We start from the raw sequence: 6,000 nt of genomic DNA on the forward strand, positions 1-6,000 counted from the left end.
TGAAAATGTGACAGTGATTTCATTGACAGTTCCATAACAATTAATTAAAATTAGTCACTTACATTTTAGATGCAATATAAACTGCTTTTGTTCTATTACAGCAGCGAAAATATTTCCAATATCAGATCATATTTCCACATCAGAACCACAACGCATCTCACAGCAATAGTGTGTTAATGAATGATTCAGCGTTTGAATGAATCGGTTGAATCAAAGATTCAATGACCTGTTCGTAAACGACTGCCGAATCAGCCGTTTGAACGAACCGACTCAATGACTCACTCATTAATACCTGCCGCCACCTACTGGTAGTATATCCTATATTTAAGATTAATCCTCATAAATATGACGATTTAAATACATCAAAGCTGATGAAAATGTTACTTCTGAATATCGATATTAAACTCTGCAGATCACCCTGATATTGTGAGTCAGAATGTAATCTGGGCAACAGATGATACGCATAATTATCCTACATTAACCCAAAACTAACTTAATTAAAATGCCACAGCCCATACTGTTTTCTTCTTTTTAATTATTAGAATATAGACATTAAGAGAATAAATTGTTATACAAGTACTTTTACTTTTTACTAAAAGTACATTTAAAATCAAGTACTTTTTTACTTTTACTTAAGTAGGATTGTCGTTGTAGTACTTCTACTTTTACTTAAGTAAATATGGCTCTGGTTATTTGTACTTTTACTTAACTACTGAGATTCAGTACTTCCTCCACCACTGCTCCCAAAACACACCCATGGCTCATTAAGAGACAAAGACAACCATTTCCTCCGTCGTTAAACAAGTAAAAGTGAATTCGGACATGCCCTAAGTGCACCTGTGCCATGCGCTTCAGAGCACGCACCCTCAGATCGTTAAAATAGGGCCCCAAGATTCTGAACATGATCGACCCATAAAACATTGTGTGTTCTGTTCAATGGACTCACCTCTCAGAGGTGTCAAATTAATCCCCAGATGACCACAGCTTCAGAGTTAGTATCTATAACCCTGCACAAAATAATACATAAAAAATTTAATTTAAGTTATTGGTTTCTCAAATAAATAAAAGTAAATGGAAAATTCTCTCTTTATTCACTCGTCCCCTTTTGTGTATTGTTTTTATTTTTTGTACAGAATACAAACAAAGATTTTATGAAAAGTATTTCAGTAAGTGAAGAAGGACTAAAACATTGATGCTTAAAAGAAATATGATTTACTTTTACACTGCCTATGTTATTTTTTCACAAGAAAGAAAATCATACACAACCGGGATGGCATGAGGATGAGTAAAACATTTGCCCACTTTCAAAGCATACACAGTACACTACACACAGTTCGGCATACACAAAAATCTACACTTACGCTATAATGCATAAAAACAAAATATGCTTCTGGTTTTAGAGATTTTTGGGGCTTTTTTAAAATTAAACCAGATAAAACAGGTGCGTAAATGCTGCAGGGTAGACTTTCTCAATAACAGAACTTTGCTCATATTTTCAAAAGTGGTGACACTTATCTAAAGAAACACACTGATGATTATAAACAGAATGTTTTATGCTAAAGCATATCATGCACTCAACAAGATAAGCAAATATTTGACCTTCTTCAATGCACCCAAACAAAATTTCAGAATCAAGGTGAATTCAGTTAAGGATCTCTCACGCCAAATGAAAAAGCAAACCGAGAAGCAGATGAATGGTCCTTACACACACCAAATGCAAATAATCATCAGGCTGACCTTGTTTGAAAAATGTTAGCAGCCATTGCTATTTTATAAAGAAAATTTAACACAAAGAAAATAAATGAGAGAAAATAAAACTGATTACGGTACATGTAAATATAAACGGATAAGAAACAAACAGAAAGCAGTATTGAAGAGGATAAATAGTATGGGGAAAAGAGACAATGTTTTAAAACATATTTTAAAGAATATTTATCTCACTGATAGTCAGGTTATACCAGTTTTTCAAGGTACATGTACATGTATAAATATATATACTGTAAATACATATGTGTACATATAACATTGCACTTTCTTGTTCCTTACACTTTGAGTTAGACCAAGGTCTTTCAAAGTTCAACTTTTAGAATCATAAATTATAATGGGATGGGGTTGAATCTTAGTCCTGAATTTTTTTAAGGCGGTACATATTACATAATAGTACTCATACAGTTATTTTAATGGGGGCAAGAAAGTGCCATTTATTTTTTATAATTTCCCTAACTTGCAGGTTGAATATATGTGGCGAGGGACCAGATGGAAGCTAAAATACAGATACAAGTCCTCAATGGCAACAATCTACTGTAATTCTGAGTATGCGTCGTTAGAGAGCAAGGGCTAGAATAAACCTGAAAGATTTTATGTTCGTCTCAGCATAGGAAAGTGACAGAGGGTATTTTCATCCCTTTTGAAGCTGTATTCTATGTTTTAAAATATGTTTTTTTTATGTACCAGAACAATTTCAGGAACAAGGCTCTACAAGGGTGAATGGAAGACAGGGAATGGTCCCTGCTTTTGTATTGCAAGGTCTTTGGGATCCCTAGGAAAGCCTGGGTACCTGAGCAGGAAATTACCATATTTAGACTTGTTTTTCTATATCTCTCTCTCTCTCATTGGTTAACAATACTCCACCCCTCGTACTCTTTCTATATAATCTCTTCTCCTCTTAATAAAGATGAGACTTTTACTCTTCCTTCAGCACTGAGTACTTGTTCATTCAATTGAACAAGTACTCAGAGGACTGAGATGAGGCGCGCCTCAGGGGCAATAATCTAACAAAACCCTAAGTATGACACAGAAATAAGATAATACAATGAAAAATAATGCAATCAATATAATATGCATGTGCATATTAACAGAAAAGAAAACCATATGTCTTATTTACCTAATAGCTAAAACATAATGCAAGAAGGAGCATTGGTAACAAGTCTCCACTATCTTTCCTGCTCTTAAAAGGACAGTTCATTGAGTGTGCCCTGGCTCCCAACCCATCTTCTGATCTTACCCTTTTTTTTGTATTTTTCTACACATGTTCAATTGTACAACTGTGGTCTGGAATATTCTGTAATATGTGGAGAAACCTATAAATAAAGTGAAAAAAAAAAAAAAAAAAAAAAAAGGACAGTTCACCCAAAAATGAAAATTACCCCATGATTTACTCACCCTCAAGCTATCCTAGGTGTATGACTTTCTTTTTCAGGCTAATACAATCAGAGCTATGTTAAAAAATGTCCTGGCTCTTCCTAGCTTTTATAAATGGCAGTTTTATGGTAGCAATTTATGGTAGCAATTTTTCAAAATCAGGACTGCCATTCATTACCATTATAAAGCATGGAAAAGCAATGGTATTTTTTATATAACTCCGATTTGATCATTCATTTTTGGGTGAACTATCCCTTTAAAGTCCCTGCAAATCGGAAGTTGTAACCAACTATACCTCAGTGTTAAGATGTATTTCCGAGTGAAACAAAATATTGAATAGAGGATGGGGTTTTACTAGTGTACCTCATCTCCATCCATCGCTCATAGCAGACTGACAGTTGCAAACGCGTCGCTCTCGCCTACTCTGAGCTCAATTGCTATGTCTGAGGTAAACCCCGCCCTCCTCATTAACCTATGCACGAATAAATGTAGGAAGAAATAAAAGCATAAATAAATAAATATATAAATAATTAAATGTATAAATAAATAAACAAAAAAGTGTTAAAAATAAAAATAGAAATTAATAAATGTAGAAATAAATAAAATAATAAATAAATATATATGAAATAAATAAATAAATACTTAAATATGGAAATAAACATATAAATAATTATTCATTTTGTTTTTCTATGTATATTTATTTATTTATTTTTGCTTTTTTACATTTCTTTGTATATTTATTTATGTATTTTTTTTAAAAATATTGGCAGCTTTGACATTCCATACGTAAACAGTCTAGAAAGGCAACATGTGTACAGCATCAGTATCACAGGATCTGTGCATCATGTCTTAAAGTGACAGCAGCCTAATATACCTGCTCTCTGCTAAAGATATGTAATTTTTTGACGCTTAGCTTGACCTTTTGCGGAGCTTCTATTGTGGTGCAGGCAATTGCTTCTGTTTTTTCTGGTCATGTGTATGTGGGGTAACGCAGAGCTGTTTTATGATATGTGACCATAAACCACAAAACCAGTCATAAGTCACACAGGTATTGTGGCAAAAATCATTAGGATATTAAGTAAAGATCATGTTCCATGAAGATATTTTGTAAATTTAATAAATAATAATAATAATAAAACATATTAATATTATTAGTAGTAATATTTGTTGCTTACTTAATTTGAACAACTTTAAAGGTGATTTTCTCAATATTTTGATTTTTTTGGCACCTTCAGATTCCAGATTTTCAAACAGTTGTATCTACAAATATTTTCCTATCCTAACACACCATACATCAATGGAACACATGTCAACAAAATATTGCATTGTTCTAGTTGTTTTTGGATATTTTAATCCCCCCAAAAAATCACATGTTGTGCCTAATCAAATAACAAGTGACTCTTGATTGAATAGCATTCGTAACTAGGAATCATCTTTAATTTATAATGTCAAAATATGCAATGTATTTTTAACATTAGATTACCCTATGACAGTTGTCCTTTTTCCCCTGAACATAGCTCCGAACCGTACCGAAACCGTGAGTAATTTGAACCGTGAAATTAATAGCCATAACGGAACCTATAGCCTAATAGCCATGTTGTTGAATGAATAAAAATAGAAATAAAAATAATATTTCTTGCTGTCTATATTATTTGTCAACTATCTAAAACACATGTTAAAAACCATGCCAGTGATCTGAGACATAAACAGAGACCTTCCATAATCCTGGGACATCTGTCACTTACAATACACAACATACGTTAACGTTACACGACACCACAACTGAACAGCACAGTTTTTAGCAGATCAGGTGTTCCCGGCTGATACCTTCACAAAGAAGGGCAAATTCAATTCACCACAAAAAAAATTACGTTAACGTTCACATAATCCATTCAAGTGTTAAACAACAGCGCTAAAGTCAGATAAGAGAATAGAATATATTAAACTTTGTTAAATTGTTAGATCAGAGTCAAAATCAACACAATATTTTAAAAGCCAGTGTCATGTGACTGACAGCATGTATCTATTACAAGACGTGCAGTATGATTTCGGTTCAAATGCATTAGTATGGCAGCAAAAGTCATGACAGGAGGTCAGTCATGTGCAGTTTGATGTCTCACTTCCTGCAGAAATGTTCTGTCAGGCAGGACACATGCATGATGCTAAATGTGATGAACAGCAAGGAATTTACATTCTTACCTGCTCTAAAAGAGATCGAAGTGAAATCGAAGGCTGTGAGCTGATATGTTAGCTATTCACACACAGAGAAACACTGAATGAGGAGAGCTAACATTAGCATATATGCTAAAAGCACCAGCAGCAAATATCATCATCCTTCAGCTAACGCCTAACGGGCACACAAAATGATCTCATTCCGGTATTTTGCAGGCCCTTACGATTCTCCAGCAAATATGTATTACAATCATCTGTGTAAATGTTGTCTGAATTTACTCCAGCTTAAGCTTTAAAAGTAAAAAAAACAAAACCACACAGTCGAAGAGGGGAGGCGTCAGACACGACGTCACGGTGAAGGGGGAGCTTCGATGACGCTTCCCAATCAACGGCCGCTTTTAAAGTGTTTTAACCTTTTAACCGCTTAACCTGAATAATTTTGCCTCAATGCCTGCCCAAATTTACAGTTTCCAAGGCCAAAACACATATGAGTTAACTTATGATAACCAAAAAGATAACTTTAATGGTTTGGAGTAGGACTAGCGAATGCAGCCTTTAAGGACATTCAGACTGTGTCTGTATTCTTGTGTAGCCTATATTGCATCCGAACCGATCCGAACACTTCTTACTGTTGTCACATTTAAAAAAAAAAAAAAATTTGAGGTGATCATAAAATATAGACGGTTT

The 6,000-nt window shown here is 34.0% G+C and overlaps 1 protein-coding gene across 4 annotated transcripts in view; it reads right to left on the reverse strand.

Annotated features, from left to right (window-relative positions):
• Positions 1–5,647, reverse strand: part of ppip5k2 (diphosphoinositol pentakisphosphate kinase 2) — a 73,598-nt gene extending 67,951 nt beyond the window's left edge. For 3 of the 4 annotated variants that reach the window (XM_067433148.1, XM_067433147.1, XM_067433146.1), the window contains exon 1: positions 5,341–5,646. The gene's annotated coding sequence lies outside the window, so the exon portion shown is untranslated. Of the gene's footprint in view, positions 1–5,340 lie in introns of all 4 variants that reach the window. The other variant, XM_067433145.1, reaches the window with a different exon arrangement.
• Positions 5,648–6,000: the final 353 nt, after the last annotated feature.

Source organism: Pseudorasbora parva, chromosome 23, assembly GCF_024679245.1.
Source record: "Pseudorasbora parva isolate DD20220531a chromosome 23, ASM2467924v1, whole genome shotgun sequence".
NCBI classification, from domain to species: domain Eukaryota; kingdom Metazoa; phylum Chordata; class Actinopteri; order Cypriniformes; family Gobionidae; genus Pseudorasbora; species Pseudorasbora parva.